Source organism: Loxodonta africana, chromosome 13 (assembly GCF_030014295.1).
Source record: "Loxodonta africana isolate mLoxAfr1 chromosome 13, mLoxAfr1.hap2, whole genome shotgun sequence".
NCBI lineage: Eukaryota > Metazoa > Chordata > Mammalia > Proboscidea > Elephantidae > Loxodonta > Loxodonta africana.
The window spans coordinates 86,750,412-86,772,727 of NC_087354.1; the positions used below are offsets into that span (position 1 = coordinate 86,750,412).

The 22,316-nt window shown below is 39.1% G+C and overlaps 1 pseudogene; it reads left to right on the forward strand.

Annotated features, from left to right (window-relative positions):
* The first annotated feature begins 19,016 nt into the window (after positions 1–19,016).
* LOC100657570 (tetratricopeptide repeat protein 7B-like) lies at positions 19,017–21,848 on the forward strand (annotated as a pseudogene).
* Positions 21,849–22,316: the final 468 nt, after the last annotated feature.

Sequence of the window (22,316 nt, forward strand, 5' to 3'; positions counted from 1 at the left end):
GATAAAACGCAGGGAAATCAGAATCATTAGATCAAATTTTATAACTGTTGTGTATATGCACAGTCTTACTGTAGTATGATTAGTTATTTTTAAAAGACACATTAAGAAGTATCTATTAACATTTCACTGGAAAACACACACTTGAGCCTTGTAATAACATTCTGTATTTCTAATGCAGTATTTTGAATACTTTTCATAATCTTTTGAGAATCGCTGAAGACAAAGTTCCTATGGTAAATCAATTTAATGGTTTCTTTATTCCCTTGAAAATTATTGACTTGAAAATTAACACAAGCAAGTGATGACAAGAAATTTATCTTTTTTTTTTTTACTTACTATTTAGTTTGAGGTTCAAGAGTCCACTAAAATTTTTAGAAATTATTTTAATAATATTTTGTATTTTTTACTTATTCTCTTAATGTATGATTATCAATGAAACATTATTTTAATTAAAATGGGATTCATAAGAAGGATGATTTATTTACTTTTTTAGCCATTAAGCATTTATTGAGACCTATAAGATAAGTAGTATTATTTTAGGTGCTGCTAAGGATAGAAAAATTTATTAATAAAGGCATTTGGCCTTAATAAGATTTTAGTTTACCAGGGAAGAAAGAAGTTTACACCAATGACTAAAGTAGACACCATGATGTATTCAATACTATATGAGTAGAATAAATAAAAATTCAAAGCTTAGAAAAAATAAATATACTTTGTATAGAATTATAGTGAGTTAGTGGAATAAATAATCCTGAGGCAGTCTTCAAAGAATAGATATAATTTTAATAATTAGAAAATGGATGAAGAGTTTTTAGGATAAGTTACAAGTATTGTTAATGACAACAAAAAAACCTCATTGCCATAGTGTTGATTCAGACGCATAGTGGTGTGTATAAGGCATAGCAAACAATATAGCTTAAGATATGTGCAGAATGGGCAAGGTGAATAATAAGATACATTATTGCAAAGTTAAGTTAGAGATTGAGTTTGGATGGGTTTAAATGTCCTATAAAGCTGAGTTTGGGCTTAGTTCAATAAGCAGTAGAAAGATGATCTTTGATGCAGTCAGAACTGTGATTCAGGAAAATAACTCTAATAGCAATACGCAAACATTACATCCGTACGATCAGTTGGGAGTAGAATTCCTGGGTCTCCACTCAACCTCTCTTGGCACCCGAGGTAGTAGCTCCTTGCTACTGCTTCACAGAGGTGAAATTTCAAACTTCTCATTGGGCCTCCACTGATAGCTCCCAAGCTGGGAGAAGTAGAATTGCCTTGTTACTGCTTCTGGGTAGCCTCCACTGACACCATGATGAGTAGTGGGGTGGCCTTCTTATTGCTGAGCCCTTGTGAAAGCCTTGACTCATGACTAGGTTTCCTCTGACACTATCCCAGAGGGGAGAAGGAATGGCATCTCATTACTGCTGAATGGGGATAAAGGTCTAGGCTTTTCAGATGGTCATTGAATGTAAATGGCCTAAATATACCCATTAAGAGACAGAGTGATAGAATGGATAAAAAAACAGGATCCATCAATATGCTGTCTGCAAGAGACACACCTTAGAAAAAAGATGTAAATTTATTAAAAATGAAAAGATGGAAAAAAAATATACCCAGCAAATAGTTACCAAAAGAGAGCAGGAGTGGCAATACTAACCTCGGGTAAAATAGACTTTAAAACAAAATCTACCATAAAAGATGAAGAAGGGCATTATATAATAATTAAAAGGATGATCCACCATGAAGACATAGCCATAATAAATATCTACACAGCCAATGACAAGGCTCCAAAATACATAAAATAAACTCTAACAGCACCGAAAAGAGAAATTGACAAGTCCACAATAATAGTAGGAGATTTCGACATACTACTCTCTATAAAGGACAGAACATCTAGAAAGAAACTCAACAAAGATATAGATCTAAAGGCCACCATCAGTCAATTTGACCTCGTAGACATATGTAGAACACTCCACCCAACAGCTGCAAGATACACATTCTTTTCAAATGCACATGCAACGTTCCCCAGAATAGTTCACATCTTAGGCCACAAAGCAACACTCAACAAAATCCAAAACACTGAGATAATACAAAGTATCTTCTCTGATCATAACACCATCTAAGTAGAAATTAACAACAGAGAGAACAAGGGAAAAAAAAAATCAATTCCAAGGAAACTGAAGAACACCTTGCTTAAAAATCAATGGGTAAAAGAAGAAATCAGGTATGGAATCAAAAAATTCCGAGAATGAAAATACATAATATCAAATCCTTTAGGATGCAGCAAAGGCAGTCCTCAGACATCAATTTATAGCACAGATGTACATATCAAAAAAGAAGAAAGGTACAAAGTAAAAACATTAGCTACGCAACTCAAACAAATAGAGAACAGCAAAAGAAGCCCACAGCCACCAGAAGAAAGGAAATATTAAAGATCAGAGCAGAAATAAATGAAATAGAGAATAGAAAAACAACAGAATCAACAAAACCAAAAGTTGGTTCTTTGAAAGGATCAACAAAATTGACAAAAGAAAAACAGGAGAGAATGCAAATAACCCAAATAAGAAATTGAATGGGGGACTTTACAATAGATCCAAATGAAATAAAAAGGATCACAGTGGAGTATTATGAAAACTATACTCCAGTGAATTTGAAAACCTAGAGGAAATGGACTAAATTCTAGAGACACATGACCTACCCAAACTAACACAAAATGATTTTGAAAATCTGAACAGACACATAACAAGACAAGAGATTGAAAAGGTAATAAAAACTCCACTCCCTCAAAAAAAAAAAAAAAAAAAAAAAAAGCCCTGACCCAGATTGCTTCACTGGAGAATTCTACCAAACATTCAGAGAACTGCTTATACCAGTACTACTCAAACTATTTCAGAACATAGAAAAGAAAGGGATACTTCCAAATTCATTGTATGAAGCTAGCACAACCCTGATACCAAAACCAGGCAAAGATACCACAAAAATAGAAAATTACAGACCAGTATCTCTTACAAATGTAGATGCAAATGTTCTCAACAAAATTCTAGCCAATAGAATTCAGCACTATATCAGAAAAAAAATACACCACAACCAAATAAGATTCATACCAGGTATGCAAGAATGGTTCAACATTAGAAAATCAATGTAATCTACCACATAAATAAAAGGAAAGAAAAGAATCACAGGGCCATCTCAACTGATACAGAAAAGGCATTCAACAAAGTCCAACACCCATTCCTGACAAAAACGCTCTGTGAAATATATATAGAAGGGAAATTTCTCAACATGTTAAAGGCAGCTATACAAAACCCATGGACAATGCCATTCCTAATGGAGAGAGGCTGAAAACATTCCCCCTGAGAACAGGAACAAAACAAGGATGCTCTCTATCACCACTTTATTTGACATTGTGCTGGAGTCCTAGCTAGAGCAATAAGGCAAGAAAAGGAAACAAAGGGCATCCAAACTGGTAATGAAGAAGTAAAACTGACCCTATCTGCAGACAATATGATACTATACATAGAAAACACAAAAGACTCCACGAGACAACTACTGAAACTAATAGAAAGATTCAACAGGATAGCAGGATACAAGATAAACATACAAAAATCAGATGGATTCCTATACACCAATAAAGAAAATGATGAAAAGGAAATTAGGAAAACAATAGCCCCTAAAGAATAAAATACTTACAAATAAATCTAACCAGGAATGTATAAGTCCCATAAAAAGAAAACTGCAAAACACTACTGCAAGCAACAAAAAGAGATCTACATAAATGGAAAAACATTAGCATGCTCATGGATAGGTAGACACAACATTGTGGAAATGACAATTCTACCCAAGGCAACCTATAAATACAATGCAATCCGAATCCAAATACCAATAACAATTGCCAAGCTGATTTCACAATTTATTTAGAAAATTTAAGGACAAAATATAGCCAAGAGAACCTTGAAGAAGAATAAAATTGAAAGATTTAAACTGCCACATTTTTAAGACTTACTATAAATCTATATTTTTTGTAGTAATCTAGACAGATGATGTAAAGACTGAAAAAATGTTTAATGAAACCAAGGAAAAAGTCCAGGAATGAAAAAATCGGATATGGGCACTTCATTTTTAACAAAAGTATCATAGAAACTCAATATTTTCAATAAATGGTATTGGAGTAATTGGATATTTACATGGAAAAATATTTTTCCTACATCAAATTATTTACAAAAAAAACAAAACACGGATCATAGTTTTAAATGTGGAAATTAAAAAAAAAAAAGGATTCTAGAAGAAAGCTTATAAGAATATTTTCATGTCCTCTCAAAAGGATAAAATAGCTAGAACTATACCTAGCCAGGGATGTAAAAGACCTACACAATAAAAAATTATAAAACACTACTTCAAGGAACTAAAAGATACTACATAAAATGAAAATTCCATGCTCATGGATTAGAAGACTTAATACTGTGAAAAAGTCAATACTGCCCAAAGTGATCTATAGATATTATGCAATTCTAATCCAAATCCCAACAACATTCTTTACAGAAATAGAAAAACTAATCACCAGCGTTATATGGAAAGAAGAGAGGCTCCCAAAAGATAAAGCAGTATTGAAGAAGAACAAATTAGGAAACCTCACACTTTCTGATCTCAAAGCCTACTAAGCAGTCACAGTAATCAAAACATCCTGGTACTGGTTCAGTCAGAATCACACAGACCAATAGAACAGAACTGAGAACAGAGAAGTAAACCCATCCATCTGTGGGCAGCTGATTTTCAACAAGGGGTCAAAGTCCATTCGATGGGGGAAGAAACAGCCTAATAAATGGTGCTGGATTGATAGCCTACACCAACAACAGCCTCATCTATCCTGAGATCAGAAGAGCTAAATGGTGCCAATTACCACTGCTGACCGTTCTGAGCAAGGACACTATAGACATCCCAGATAGAATGGATAGAATGGGAGAAAAATGTAGAACAAAACTCATATTCTTAAAAAGTCCAGACACACTGGACTGGTAAAGACTAGAGGAACCCCCAAGACTATTGCCCTGAGATACTCTCTAAAATTGGAGGTCACCTTTCAGCTAAATTAACAGATTGGCTCATAAATTAAACAATATCGCCCCAGAGTGCTGTGCTCCTTTAAAAAACATCTAAATGGAATGATCAAATGGTCAAAATTTGCTCTAAAGCAAAGGTGAGAATGTAAAGAAGGGCAGGCAGGCTAGATTTATGGAGACAAAACAACCAGAGTGGAAATAGTGAGAATGCTGACACATTGAGAAAAATGTAACCAATGTTGCTGAACAACGTGTAGAAATTACTAAATGGGAACCTAATTTGTTGTGTAAACTTTACCAAAACACTGTATATATCTATATATATATCTTCAAGTCCTTAGGGTAAGCAAAGCTTTAAACATTACCATAAAATTCAAAAAATGGTATACTTGACTTCATTAAAATTAAGAACTTTTGTTTCTTAAAACATCTTTAAGATAGGGAAAAATAAGTGTCATGAAAGGAGATGATATTTTTCATATACACAGCTAAGAAAGGCCTCATATACAGAATATGTAAAGAATACCTACACATCAATAAGAACAAGAGAAATAATTGAGGGGAAGGCTCTCTGTTGGTTCTAGGGGAAGGTCCCTGTCTCCTTTCAACATCTATGGGCCATGCATTTCTTAGAGATTTCTGTTTGCCTTGGCATCAGTCTTCCTCTGGATATAGGCTATGATTCCCAGTATTGTGTGGTTGTCCTTCATTTTGTGGTCTGATGTAATTACCCTTGTGATGTTAATGAACTGTGATGTTAATGAAGCAGAATTAGGGTGAAATAGATCTTGTCAACATCCTTACCCAAGTCACCAACCCATGCTTGAGTCATACATTTTATAAGAGATAAAAGGGGAGAGAAGCAAGCAAAGAGTAGAAGGTCATTACCATCATTTTCAGGGCAGTCAGGGTCAGAACAATGTCATAATAAGGCTCATGGCAGAATTGAGGACTGCCTGTAATCTTGGGCTCCTGTGGGTAGAGACTTGAGTTATCTGAGATTCAAATTATCTTTCAGAAAATTCTGAGTTCATTGCACGTCCAGAAGTTCTTCACCCTGAGTGCAATATGGACCTATTTGCCAATTTCATTGCACTTCAAAATATTCTTGCCACAAAGGGTTTAAAAGACTCTTCCCAAGCACCTTTTTTTTTAATTTTTTAAATATGAACTATGTATATAGGAACCTTGGTGGCACAGTGGTTAAGCAGTTGGCTACTAACCAAAAAGTTGATGGTTCAAACCCACATAGTGGCTCTGTGGGAGAAAGGCCAAGCAATCTGCTTCTGTAAAGATTATAACCAAGAATACCCTCTGGGTGGTTCTACTCTGTCACGTCGGGGTTGCTATGAGTTGGAATTAACTCAGTGACACCCAGCAACAACACGGACATGCCAACGTTAGGTAAGAAAATAACTGAGTATCAGAGAGAAATGTAGCTAAGTTTGAAATAAGCGCAAAAGCTACATCCCTGGACTATAAGTGTGGTACACTGAGGGGACCAAGGCAGGGTGTCGTGTTAGACATTGGTTTTTCCTCTTTTCAGTTATCCTATGAAAAGGAAAAGCTACATGACCTTAGCCAATGGTGAACAGGGAAATAGCTTCCCAAGACCTAAGTATTTAAAAATAGGCTGTTCTATATTTTGCCTATACGTTCAAGTTATCCAGTATTTTGTGTTATTGGCCCTGGTCGTATAATTACAGAAGTTGGTACGCTTTGCATTTAAGGCTTTTTGATTGTGGACAAGTGATTGACTCATCTGTCAGAAGTGCTGGATGCCATTTAGGCGTTTTACAAATGTGATATATAGCAAATATCTGTTTTAGAAAATGGGTCTATACTATGTTCATTAAAAAAAATAAAAGGATCTTTTGAAAAAAAGAAATTTGAAATTCATAAAATTTCATTATTAATTTACTTTACTAATGATGATTTTATAGACCTTGTATGTGGAAGAAATTGAAGGACAAGACTTAATCCCTGGAACACACATTTTTGAATGTCTTCATTTTGTTTTAACCAACTATTTATTACACACCTTTTCTATATTACAAACAAAAAACCAAACCATGGTAGTCGAGTGGATTCTGACTCACAGTGACCCTAAAGGTAAGAGTAGAACTGCCCCGTAGGGTTTCCAAGTCTGTAAGTCTTTATAGAAGAAGACTTTCACATCTTTCTTCTGCGGAGTGGCTGGTGGATTCAAACCACCATGTCAACTTTTGGTTAGCCGCTGAGCACTTTAAACCACTGTGCTGCCAGGATTCTTTTTCTATATTAGGCACTACTATTGGCAGGTAGTCAAATGTAGCATGTAACCAGAAAAATTCCTTTAACTTTCATAAGCCACTGTTTCTTCTTAAGGAAAAATATGCCTAGTCGTTTTGTGATTCAATGAGGTAATGAATGTGAAACTACTCCTTAAGTTCTAAATTTATGCAAGAAATTCTCAGTGCTGATCTCAATATCGACATATGTCAAAAATAGGCTCAGACTGGTGGAAAGACCAGATACATATATCTGTTGGGCAAATAAAGCAAGATTGTATATTTTCTGTTTTAAGGGGTATTGACAAAGGTCAAAGCGCTAGATACTCAGCACAGAATCTATATTTTTATCCAAAGTCTAATGGAGTAATTCTTGGCCACAATCCTCTTTGCTGAACACACAGTTCCAGGTATTAACCTCTGAGCAAATGAATTTCTTGTTAGAACTCCTGGAATCTGAACTGTTCCTTCCATACCCCAAGGCTAGATAGAGTAATCCTACATATAGACTAGTGTGAATATTAGGGGCATTCTTATTTGAGCCAGTTTAAAAAAAATTAATAATCTCATGGCTGTATAACATAATACACAACCGTAGAAAAGAGTACAGTAACTTAGTTATAAACACAGTTCTCATTTTTCTTTTTAGTACTTCCAGGCTAACACAGTTTGGTTCAAATATTTTCTTGAGCTCATGTCTGAAAAACTATAAAACATTTTCTTTTTATGCAAAGGTTACTAGAAGTTCTGTTAGGGGCCTGTATACCAGGTATAGGGACTATACTGCACTTATAAATAAGGATTTGGAAGATGTTGATTCAGAGAAATGTTTAAAATTAATACTGTATGCTCAAGTAGCTGTTTAGTTTTTTTAGTACTTCTTTTTAGTATTAAGAATTATATGGCTATTTTGCCAAAAGTATTCATGCAGCTAACAAAATCACATGGTGAACAGAGAAACCTTTAACTTCTTCCTACCTCAAGAATTAGTTTTAAAACTTTTCCTAACTGAGCACCTACTCTCAATGGTCAAAATACCGGTGATGGTCTTCTCACAGCCCAGCTCCTAATTTAAATTGATAAATATACCTTAAAACCAATTTCTGGAGACATCTTCATCTCATCAAACCCCAAGTTTCACTTTGGGCTCACTAAACCCTGACTTTTACTCCTTAATTGGCAATCCTGTGCTAAGAACAGTATTGCTCATCTTTTCTCTATATGACCTTGGGGCCCAATTACTAAGATTTCAGGTACCATACTCAGAATTTGCTCCAGTGTCTGTCTATTGCATAAGAACAAGGAAGTTTTGTCCTGGAAATTGGTCTTGAAGTTAAAAGGCTGTTTATCAGAATGTAAACAGTGCCTGAGTTTTTCCTCTCTTGACCAACATCTATGATGTGGACTTGCCTTTTATCTTGTTCTTGACTAAATTCCTCATTTTCCAAAATGTGGTCAACTATTTCTATTACATAAACCACTGAAAGTATATTTAAAATATCAAGTTATTATATCTCACTCATATGAAAAAAACTACATATAAACGTTTTTCATATAAATGAGACATGTATATGTGTGTGTAGATATAGATAGATAGATAGATGATAGAATAGATGATAGATAGATAGATGATAGATTAGCATGAATTCAATCCCCAAGGCATGAGTATGGATCTAATCCTCAGATTCCTACTTCTACATCCTCAACATCAGCTCCCTTGCCCCCAACACTCCCTCTGTCCCCCTAGCTACCCAGAACTAGGTCGGAACTCACAAGTTAGAAGAATACCATTGTTCTGACTGCTAAATAGGCAGACACCAGCCTCAGGTTTTGCAAGTTCGGGGAGTTCACAAAACATCCCAACCTTGTGACCTGCTTGTCACCACTTCAGGGCTGGTTTCCCACTATCTCTTTAGAGTGCCAGCCACAAACTTAGGGATCCACACGGCACCCTTACTTTATGATCTACAGGCTCCCTTTGGCCTTTTGGGTTTTAGGGTTTGCTGGAACAACTCAGAGAACTCACAGAGAGTATACTCTACTTATGACTACAGATGTATTGTTACCAGAAAGGACACAAATGAAGAGGAGCCTAGTGCTGCTAGGTCTGGGAGGGTTTCCAGCATGAAGCTTGCACGTCCTAAGAGATGTGCTACTCTCCTAAGAGCAGATATTCTTGTCAACCAGGAAGCTCTCTGAGACAGTGTTCAGGGATTTTATCAGCCAGTCCTGCATGATAGACTAAATCAGGCCTCCTGAAGTTAGTTCATGTTGCCTCTCTCAAGCAAGCCTTTTCTAGTCTGGCCAGCCCCGACTCGCCAGCACAATTTCTCAGGTGTGGCCTGCAAGTCTAAGAACAAGACACCCCAGTTGCTCCAAAGGTTGTTTTTTCCCAGATCCAAGGACAAAACTGCCTTACTTAAGGTAAATCTATGTCTTTTATCCCACAATATATGATAAAAAAAAAAAAAAAATTTTTAATGCTTCCCATCTTCTACGAATGTACATGGAATATTTAAATTCCATTTTGCTGAGCCTTCACAAACTTAAAATAATATTGGAAGTCTATGAGAAAGTAGCAGTAGTTGATGGAGTTAAATTTCTCTGCATACAAAAGATATACAAATAAAGATCAAGATGACAAAACTGGGGAGCTTTAGACAGGATCCTAGGAATTTGGAGGCCATGTGCAAGAATGAAGCAACCCAGCAGGGAGATGAGAAAAGAAATTAAGAAAGAAACATATGATGCTGATTTAATGTGCTAGGCATTGTGTCAACTCCACCTCCATATGTAATCTTCAGTAATATCTATTTCTCATTTATACCTGATGGAGTGAGTTTTGCTTTGGGTAAATGAAAACTTCCGGGGTAGCTAGGGTGCCAATGGGCCAGATACATATGGGTTTCACTCATGTTGTGTGTTCAGCTCCTCCCAAAATGTCTTCCTTGTGGTTGTTTATTGCTAAAATCTGTTGTTCTAGATTATACCCCATTCTCACATTTACAAAAGTTTCTCTCAACACTATTTCTCGAACACTGGTCTGCAGATCAGGGTCAAGAGAGCAGCATACATACACCTAAGTGCTCCCAGGAGATTTTGAAGCTGACTCAGGGTAGAGAATCTCTTCTTTAGGAATCTATCTGACCACAGGCTTAGCCTGGATCAATGTCAGTTTCGTTGCTGATTTAGAACCCTTGTCCTCCACTGGAGCTATGCTGTCTGTGCAAATCACCAAGCAAAGTGCAATCTATGAAACCACCAGTCATCAGATAGTTGAACCTCAGACAACCTTAACAACTTCTTCTCTCTCTTCCTCTCTTTTGCTTTCACTCTTTCTTAAATTGGCATGCATTACAGTTTATAATAGTATTTTCTTTATAAAATGCAAATATGAAAACTATACCACTTTATATAAAATGAAATGTTTGATCTTCTATGCAATTGACAAAACTATATTTTTATACCCTACTATTGCAAATACGGTGAGAAAATATAAACATATATTTTGAATCTCATCTCCTCTCATTTTAAGAATTTCACTTCTGCTTTATTCTCTCTTCTGTATTAGAAATGTGTCCCTTTCTATTGGATTACTTCTACAGTGGGGAGTGGGGAGGCAGGAAGTAGGCAACTCTGAACTTAAAATTAAAAAAAAAGAGATAAGATAAAGGAAAACAAACTCCTTTTATTATAAAGACCTTTAGCTAACATCCTGTTTGACTGTTCTTTAAAACCAAAGTTCTTTGGTGTGGTTGTCTTCCTTACTTATAATTCATTCCTCAGCCAATTCTCATGCATCTTGTGCTCCCAGATAACAAGTGAAACTTCCATATTTCCATATCCAGTGGATACTTCTATGTTCCAATTTTACTTGCCTTTTCAGTAGGAACTAAGAAACTAAGAGTTGTGGACATACTAAGCTAAGATGCTTAATCCACATGCAAATAGAGATATAAAGTAGAGAGATGGCTATAAGGATCTGGAGGCCAGAAAGCGAGTCAGATCTTCAAGTACAATTTCAAATTGGCATGTATTCACTATTTTCCGTCACTGAATTCAATGAGATCACTTAGGAAGAAAGATTAGGTAATAAAGACAAAAGAGCCTAGCTATGAGACTTTTGATGTAAGGTACATGAAGAAAAGCCAACAAAGGCAGCTGAGAAAGTGTGGCCAGAATAATCAGAGGAAAGCAAGGAGAGTCTGGTGCCATGAAAGATTCAAAATATATGTTTATATTTTTGCTATAGGCCTCTCATTTCCATTTCTGTCTTTCTCCCAGCCATTCTCCACAGCCAGAGAAAGCATATTTCAAAAATAAAAGCCCCAGGAGGTGGAGACAAGATGGCGGAATGGACAGATGCTTTCAGCGAGCCCTCTTTACAACAAAGGACATGAAAAAACAAATGAAACAAGTGTAATTGTGACAAGCTGGGAGCCCTGAATATCAAAAGCAAACTTAGACAACGAACTGAGGGGCGGGGGAGGAAGAGACCATTCAGAAGTAGAGAGGAGTTACTGGACCAGAATCTTGGGGAGTCCTCAGGCACTATTCCTGGAGCGGCGGCAGAGGTGGCGGCAGCGGGCTGGTACTAGCATTCGGCAGCAGTTTCCTCAGGGAGAAGCAGCCAGCCACACAGACTACTCATACATCCGGAACCGAGGAGAGCGGCGTTCTCGGCAAAAGCTAAGTACTTGCGTATATTTTACCACACCCCCCCCCCCAAAGCCTGCTTCAGCAACTGAATCCCTGGGCCTGAGATAGAACCTGGTGAGTACCTGGAGCCATCCTCCCGGCCTTGGAGAAGGAACAAATTTGCACCTGGGGGAAAAGATAATTTGCTAGCTCCATTAACCGGGGGAGCTCAGGACAGAAGCGGCTCCTGTCCAGGCATATACCGTTCATGTACCTTGAGCACCTTTCCCTTCTGCATGGACCTGTGTGGGCCTATTTAGGGAGAATAGGCTGTTGTTGGAAAACTCCAACCATTTTAGCTGTGCAGTGGAGAGGTAGGTGTTGATGTTTGACATTGCTTTGCCTATTAAACAAGGTCCTCACCAACTCACATCAGGGACCGAAGGACTGGTAGCTCCAATCAGGTCACCCAGTCACCTGTGACAGGGGTCCAAAAATAAGTGGTACCTCACAGTCCTTACAACAAAACTTTGGGTGCCATGGTCTCCCTGCAGAACCCACCCACAACCATGCTCTAGGGAACAAAGATGCGTTTTCCTCAGAGACACTTGGGGGTCAGTTCTCAGCCCCCTTCCTTGTTCAGAGCGTGACCCCCTGCTGCAATCAGATACGGGTACATACGCCAATCACGCCTGCCCCTCCAAGACTGTAGGACAGAGCCTGTACCACACACTTGATATCAGCTACCTGGAAACCTGAGCTGAATTCATACAAGACAACTGAATGGACTCCTAAACTGATATACCTGATAACAGCTCTAGCCAGCTGGGGACAGGACACCAGAGCTCCAAAGGCAAAAATTATCAAGCTAGCTCACTCAAGCAACCCATAGGGGTATACCAAAACAAAACAAAGCAAACAGCTATGACAAAGTAAGCAAGCATAAAGTAATACAATAACTTATAGATGGCTTGGAGACTACAGTCAGTATCAAGTCACGTAAAGAAACAGACCATGATCACCTCAACAGGCTCTCAAAACAAAGAATCTGGGGATCTTCTAGATGAAAGTGCATTCCGGGAATTACCAGATGCAGAATACAAAAGTTTAATATGCAGAACCCTTCAAGACATCAGGAATGAAATGAGGCAACACACAGAACAAGATACGGAACACACAGATAAAGCAACTGAAGAAATTAGAAAGATTATTCAGGAACATAATGAAAAGTTTAATAAGTTAGAAAAATCCATAGACAGACAGCAATTAGAAATTCAGAAGATTAACAATAAAATTACAGAATTAGATAACTCAATAGAAAGTCAGAGGAGCAGAATTCAGCAAGTAGAAGCTAGAATTTCTGAACTCGAAGATAAATTACTTGGCACTAATATATTTGAAGAAAAATCAGATAAATGAATTATAAAAAATGAGAAAACTTAAGAATCATGTGGGACTCTATCAAGAGAAATAACCTATGAATGACTGGAGTACCAGAAGAGGGAGGGATAACAGAAAATACAGACAGAATTGTTGAAGATTTGTTGGCAGAAAACTTCCCTGATATTGTGAAAGATGAGAAGATATCTATCCAAGATGCTCATCGAACTCAACATAAGGTAGATCTTAAAAGAAAGTCACCAAGACGTATTATGCTCAAGCTTGCCAAAACCAAAGATAAAGAGAGAATTATAAGAGCAGCGAGGGATAAAAGAAAAGTCACCGACAAAGGAGAGCCAATAAGAATAAGCTCGGACTACTCGGCAGAAACCAGGCAGGCAAGAAGGCAATGGGATGACATATTTAAAAAACTGAAGGAGAAAAAATTGCCTTCCAAGAATCATATATCCAGCAAAACTGTCTCTTAAATATGAAAGTGAAATTAAGACATTTCTAGTAAAACAGAAGTTGAGGGAATTTGTAAAAACCAAAGCAAAACTAGAAGAAATGCTAAAGGGAGTTCATTGGCTAGAAAATCAATAATATCTGGTACCAACATAGACCTAGAACACTGGGCAGAGCAACCAAAAGTCAACCCAGACAAGGAAATCCAAAAAAAACAAAGCAAGAAAAAAAAAAAAAAAGCCCAACACAGGGTAATGGTGATGTTATTATATAAAAGAAGACCACATTAAAATAATAAAGAGGGACTAAGAAATTTTTTTAAGAAATGTACTCATACACCTTCCACATGGAGAGGAAGATACAGTGATACAAAAAAATAAAAGTTAATTTTAAATTTCAAAAAATAGGGGTAAATAATAAGGTAACCACAAAGGAGACAAACTATCCTAGTCATCAAAATAAAATACAAGGGAAAAATACAGGCTCAGCAGAAACAAAATCAACAACAACAAATATGAGGAAAGGACAATATATACAGAAAAACTACTCAGCACATAAAATCAAGTGGGAAAAAGAAACTGTCAGCAACACACAAAAAAGACATCAGAATGATAGCAGTAAATTTATACCTATCCATAATTACCCTGAATGTAAATGGACTAAATGCACCAATAAAGACACAGAGAGTGGCAGAATGGATAAAAAAACAAGATCCGTCTATATGCTGCCTACAAGAGACACACCTTCTACTTAGAGACACAAACAAACTAACACTCAAAGGATGGAAAAAAATATATAAAGCAAAAAACAATCAAAAAAAGAGCAGGAGTGGCAATATTAATTTCTGACAAAATAGACTTTAAAGTTAAATCCATCATAAAGAATAAGGAAGGGCACTACATAATGACTAAGGGGACAATACACCAAGAAGGTATAACCCTATTAAATATTAATGCACCCAATGACAGGGCCTCAAAATACATAAAACAAACTCTGTCAGCATTGAAAAGTGAGATAGACAGCTCCACAATAATAGTAGGAGACTTCAACAAGCCACTTTCTGTGAAGGACAGGACATCCAGAAAGAAACTCAATAAAGACATGGAAGACCTAAATGCCACAATCAACCAACTTAACCTCATACACATATACAGAATACTCCACCCAACAGCAACCAAGTATACTTTCTTTTCTAGTGCACATGGAACATTCCCTAGAATAGACCACATATTAGGTCGTAAAGCAAGCCTTAGCAGATTCCAAAATATTGAAATATTACAAAGCATCTTCCCTGACCATAGGCCATAAAAGCAAAAATCAATAGCGGGAAAAGAAATCAAACACTTGGAAACGAACAATACCCGGCTCAAAAAAGACTGGGTTATAGAAGACATTAAGGAGGGAATAATGAAATTCATAGAATGCAACGAGAATGAAAACACTTCCTATCAGAACCTTTGGGACACAGCAAAAGCAGTGCTCAGAGGCCAGTTTATATCAATGAATGCACACATCCAAAAAGAAGAAAGAGTGAAAATCAAAGAATTATCCCCACAACTTGAGCAAAAAGAAAGACAGCAACAAAAGAAACCCACAGGCACCAGAAGAAGACAAATAATAAAAATTAGAGCTGAACTAAATGAAATCGAACACAGAAAAAGAATTGAAAGAATTAACAAGACCAAAAGCTGTTTTTTTGAAAAAATCAACACAGTTGATAAACCACTGACCAAACTGACAAAAGCAAAACAGGAGAGAAAGCAAATGACCCAAATAAGAAATAAGCAGGGCGATATTACAACAGAGCCAACTGAAATTAAAAGAATCATATCAGATTACTATGAAAAACTATACTCAAACAAATTTTAAAACCTGGAAGAAATGGATGAATTCCTAGAAACACACAACCTACCTAAACTGGCATAAACAGAGGTAGAACAACTAAATAGACCCATAACAAAAGAAGAAATTGAAAAGTTAATCAAAAAACTCCCAACAACAACAACAACAAAAAACCCTGGTCCAGATGGCTTCATTGCAGAGTTCTACCAACCTTTCAGAAAAGAGTTAACACCACTACTACTAAAAGTATTTCAGAACGTAGAAAAGGACAGAATACTACCAAACTCATTCTATGAAGCCAGCATATCCCTGATACCAAAACCAGGTAAAGACACCAGAAGAAAAGAAAATTATAGACCTATATCCCTCATGAATGTAGATGCAAAAATCCTCAACAAAATTCTAGCCAATAGAATTCAACAACATATCAAAAAAATAATTCACCATGACCAAGTGGGATTCATACCAGGTATGCAGGGATGGTTCAACATTAGAAAAACAATTAATGTAACGCACCACACAAATAAAACAAAAGACAAGAATCACATGATCTTATCAATTGATGCAGAAAAGGCATTTGACAAAGTTCAACACTCATTCATGATAAAAACTCTCAGCAAAATAGGAATAGAAGAAAAATTCCTCACCATAAAAAAGGGCATTTATACAAAGCTAACAGCCAACATCACCCTAAATGGAGAGAGCCTGAAAACATTCCCTTTGAGATCGGGAACCAGACAAGGATGCCCTTTATCACCACTCTTATTCAACATTGTGCTGAAAGTCCTAGCCAGAGCAATTAAGCTAGATAAAGAAATAAAGGGCATCCAGATTGGCAAGGAAGAAGTAAAACGATCTCTATTTGCAGGTGACATAATCTTATACACAGAAAACCCTAAGGACTCCTCAAGAAAACTACTGAAACTAATAGGAGAGTTCAGTAGGGTATCAGGATACAAGATAAACATACAAAAATCAGTTGGATTTCTCTACACCAACAAAAAGAACATCGAAGATGAAATCACCAAATCAATGCCATTTACAGTAGCCCCCCAAAAGATAAAATACTTAGGAATAAATCTTACCAGAGATGTAAAAGACTTATACAAAGAAAACTACAGTACACTTCTGCAAGAAACCAAAAGAGGCTTATATAAGTAGAAGAACATACCTTGCTCCTGGATAGGAAGACTTAATATTATAAAAATGTCTATTCTAGCAGAAGCAATCTATACATTTAATGCAATTCCAATCCAAATTCCAAGGTCATTCTTTAATGAGATGGAGAAACAAATCACCAACTTCATATGGAAGGGAAAGAAGCCTCGGATAAAGAAGACATTACTAAAAAGAAGAACAAAGCGGGAGGCCTTACTTTACCTGGTTTTAGAACCTATTATACTGCCACAGTAGTCAAAACTGCCTGTTAGTGGTACAACAACAAACACATGGACCAATGGAACAGAATTGAGAATCCAGACTTAAATCCATCCACGTATGAGCAGTTGATATTTGACAAAGTCCCCAAAACTGTTAAATGGGGGAAAGACAGTCTTTTTAACAAATGGTGCTGGCATAACTGGATATCCATCTGCAAAAAAATGAAAAAAGACCCATACCTCACTCCATGCACAAAAACTAACTCAAAATGGATCAATGACCTAAATATAAAATCTAAAATGATAAAGATCATGGGAAAAAAAGTAGGGATATCAGTAGGAGCCCTAATACATGGCATGAACAGTACACAAAACATTTTAAAGAATGTAGAAGAAAAACTAGATAACTGGGAGCTCCTAAAAATTAAATACCTATGCTCATCCAAAGACTTCACCAAAAGAGTAAAAAGACTGCCTACAGACTGGGAGAAAGTTTTTAGCTATGACATTTCTGATCAGCGCCTGATCTCTGAAGTCTACATGATACTACAAAAACTCAGCTGCAAAAAGACAAATAACCCAATTAAAAAATGGGCAAAAGATATGAATAGACACTTCACTGAAGAAGACATTCAGGTAGCTAACAGATATATGAGGAAATGCTCACAATCATTAGCCATTAAAGAAATGCAGATCAAAACTACAATGAGATTTCATCTCACTCCAACTAGGCTGACATTAATCCAAATAACACAAAATAATAAATGTTGGAGAGGCTGTGGAGAGATTAGAAGACTTCTACACTGCTGGTGGGAATGTAAAATGGTACAACCGCTTTGGAAATCTATTTGGCGCTTCCTTAAAAAGCGAGAAATAGAACTACCATAGGATCCAGCAGTCCCACTCCTTGGAATATACCTTAGAGAAATAAGAGTCTTTACACGAACAGATATATGCACACCCATGTTTATTGCAGCACTATTTACAATAGCAAAAAGATGGAAGCAACCAAGGTGCCCATAAATGGATGAATAGATAAATAAACCATGGTATATTCACACAATGGAATACTACGCATCGATAAAGAACAGTGAGCAATCTGTGAAACATTTCATAACATGGAGGAACCTGGAAGGCATTATGCTGAGTGAAATTACTCAGTTGCAAAAGGATGAATATTGTATAAGACCACTATTACAAGAATTTGAGAAATAGTTTAAACTGAGAAGAAAATATTCTTTTGTGGTCACACAAGGGTGGAGGGAGGGAGAGTGTGAGAGGGGCATTCACTAATTAGATAGTAGATAAGAACTACTTTACGAGAAGGGAAAGACAGCACACAATACAGGGGAGGTCAGCACAGTTGGACTAAACCAAAAGCAAAGAAGTTTCCTGAATAAACTGAATACTTCGAAGGCCAGCGTAGCAGGGGCAGGGGTCTGGGGACCATGGTTTCAGGGGATATCTAAGTCAATTGGCATAAAAAAATCTCTTAAGAAAACATTCTGCATCCCACTTTGAAGAGTGGCATCTGGGGTCTTAAACGCTAGCAACCAGCCATCTAAGATGCATCAGTTGGTCTCAACCTACCTGGATCAAAAGAGAATGAAGAACACCAAGGACACAAGGTGATTATGAGCCCAAGAGACAGAGAGGGCCACATGAACCAGCGACTACATCATCCTGAAACCAGAACTAGATGGTGCCTGGCTACAACGGATGACTGCCCTGACAGGGAACACAACAGAGAACCCCTGAGGGAGCAGGAGAGCAGCCGGATGCAGACCCCAAATTCTCATAAGACCAGACTTAATGGTCTGACTGAATGTGGAAGAACCCCAATGGTCATGGCCCCCAAAGCGTCTGTTGGCCCAGGACAGGAACCATTCCCAAAGCCAACTCTTCAGACATGGATTGGACTGGACAATGTGTTGGAGAGGGATGCTGGTGAGGAGTGAGCTTCTTGGATCAGGTGGACACTTGATGCTGGCATCTCCTTCCTGGAGGGGAGATGAGAGGGTGGAGGGGGTTAAAAGCTGGAGAAATGGACATGAAAGGGGAGAGTGGAGGGAGAGAGCAGGCTGTCTCATTAGGAGGATAGTAACTGGGAGTGTGTAGCAAGGTGTTTATGGGTTTTTGTGTGAGAGACTGACTTGATTTGTAAACTTTCACTTAAAGCACAATAAAAAGTATAAAAAAATAAATACATAAAAGCCCCAGCCGGCGCTCCAGTTACATCCCCCAGCCGGAAGCCACGATGGCTACCAAGAAGACAGGCTCGTGGCTGGAGACCGAGTTCCAGCGCTATGGTTTGGAGTGCCAGTGGGAGCGGATGCCCGAGCTCGTCAAGCAGCTGTTGGCCAAGCTCATCGCCAACGATTGCATGGCAGAACTCCTCCTTGGGGAGTCGAAACTGGAGCAGTACCTGAAGGAACATGCCCTATGGCAGGGGGCCAGTCGCCAAGACCCCAGGCCCCAGCTGACCGATGTCCGAGAGCATCTGACCGCCACCCTGGATCTAGGGAACCTCAAGTCAGAATTCCTCCAAGAATATAATCTGATCATGGCTAAGTTGAATTATGTGGAAGGAGATTATAAGGAAGCGCTCAACATCTATGCCCGGGTGGGCCTCGATGACTTGCCACTGACAGCCTTTGCCCCCTACAGGTTGCCGAGACTTTGTTTAGAGAAGTTGGCTATTTCCTCTTCTACCAGTAATGCCCATGTGGACCGGGAGCAGGATGTCGTCACCTGTTATGAGAAAGCAGGGGGCATTGCACTCCTGTACCTCCAAGAGATGGAAAGGGTAATACTAATAGTCAAAACAGAAGTCCTAAGCCTGGCCCTGCTCGCCAACATCAAGAACTAGGTTTTTTCCTAGAAACAGGACTTAAGAGAGCCCATGTCCTCTATTTCAAAAATGGGAACTTGACAAGAGGAGTCGAGAGTCGGGAGATTTAGAGAGATCCTCAGAGCTGTCCAAACAAGAACGACTCAAAATGAGTGAATGACTATAGCCAGGCAGTTGGCAGAGATGTTGTTGAGGGGTATGTGTGAACAGAGCTATTGGAACCCTCTGGAGGACCCACCATGCTAGTCACCCCTGGACGATCCCCTCTGGAAAGCAGCAAACACGAAAGCCTGTACCCTCATCCGGAAAGCCCGTGTCTACTCAGGAGAGAATACTTTTTGTCCTCAAGAAAATACTGAGGAAGCCCTGTTGTTATTGCTGATTAGTGAATCAATGGCCAAACGGGGAGGCTGTGCTGAGCAGGATACCTGAGCACAAAAGCGCTTGCAGAGCGTGTCTCGGTCTGTGGCTTGCTGACCATTGCTCTGGGAAGAAGAGGCCAGTATGAGCTGCTGTCTGAGTACTTAGAAAGAGCCATGAAGTTTGCCTTTGAGGAGTTCCAGCTCTGGTACCAGTTTGCCCTGTTGCTGATGGCTGCTGGAAAATCTGCACGTGCCCTGAAGGTGTTGAAAGAGTGTATCCATCTGAAGCCCGACGATGACATCATCCCGATCCCTGCTGCGAAGCTGTGCGTGGGCTCCCTTCGCTGGCTGGAAGAGGCTGAAAAGTTTGCCAAAACTGTCGTGGATGTGGGAGAGAAAACATCCGAGTTCAAGGCCAAAGGGTACTTAGCTCTGGGGCTTAAGTACAATCTGCAGTCCACTGATGCTTCTCTGTAAGGGAAGCAGGAGGCCCTGCAGAGAAGGACGCTTCTTGCATTTCAGAGGGCCCACAACCTGTCACCTACAGATCACCAAGCAGCTTTCTACCTGGCTCTGCAGCTTGCCATTCCCAGACAGATTCCAGAGGCTCTGGGGTACATCCGCCAAACTCAACTTCAAGGCAATGATGCCAACTCCCTACACCTCCTTGCCTTCCTGCTGTCAGCCCAGGAGCATCACCATGATGCCCTGAACATCATTGACACAGCCCCCAGTGAATACCCAGAAAGCTTTATACTACTGTTCTCCAAAGTGAAGTTGGAGTCGCTCTGCCAGGCCTGATGAGGCGCTCTTCACCTGTAAGCACATGTTACAAGTTTGGAAATCCTCCTACAACCTAACCAACCCCAGCGATTCTGGAAATGGGAGCAGCCTCTTAGATAGAGCCATTGCTAACAGACAACAGCTTAATACAATTACTTTGCCAGACTTCAGCGATCCCGAGACAGGCTGTCTCCATGCCACCTCAGTAGCAGCCTCAAGAGTGGAGCAGACACTGTGCTAAGTGGCCTCATCTCTGCAGAGCAGTGCCCCCAAGCAGGGCCCACTACACCCCTGGATGACACTGGTGCAGATCTGGCTCCACACAGCTGAAGCCTACATTGGCATCGGGAAGCCCGCGGAGGCAACAGCATGTACCCAGAAGGCTGCCAAGCTCTTCCCCATGTCCCACAATGTCCTGTACATGTGAGGCCAGGTTGCTGAGCTCTGAGGAAACATTGAGGAAGCCTGGCCGGTGGTATGAAGAAGCCTTATCCATCAGCCCCACCCACATGAAGAGCATGAAGCAACTGGCTCTGATCCTTCACCAGCTAGGCCGCTACAGTCTAGCAGAGAAGATCCTCCGGGATGCAGTCCAGGTGAACTTGACAGTCCACGAGGTCTGGAATGGGTTGGGCGAGGTCCTCCAAGCCCAGGGTAACAATACAGCAGCCACCGAGCGCTTTCTGACACCCCTGGAGTTGGAGGCTAGCAGCCCAGCTGTGCCCTTCACCATCATCCCCCGCGTGTTCTCAACCCTGCCGGGGGCACCAGGGATGTCCGATTGCCACCAGGGAGTGACTGACAGAGCTCTGAGGCCATAGATGAATGTTCGATTGACCGCAATATACTAACCAAACGACCCCCGAATCCCCGCTCTCTCCACGTGCGTTTCTGTCCATATCATTTCAGCCCAGTGATAGTTTCGAACTTCCTGACATGGTTCCAAATGGATTATGTGCCATATTTTGTTAGCTGGCATCTGAGTTTTCAGTAAAATGATTATGGAATTAGCCAATGTAGAAGAATATATTCAAAATTAAAATGCAGTGGCAGAACGGATTATTTTTATCAGAGCTGTAAAGAAAATTCTCTCCGTCTCACCATCATGTCTGCCCCTCGCCTGGTCAAGAAGCCAAATGTGACTCTTCCATTTCCAACCTCAGCACTAGTCCCAGCCAGGAGCCAGCTGACAATTTCTTGGTTTTGTTGTCAATAATTGTACCACGTGATGAATCCCTGCCTTCACTCAGAACAAAACCTGAGTCCAAGAATATATTTTACCAATATAT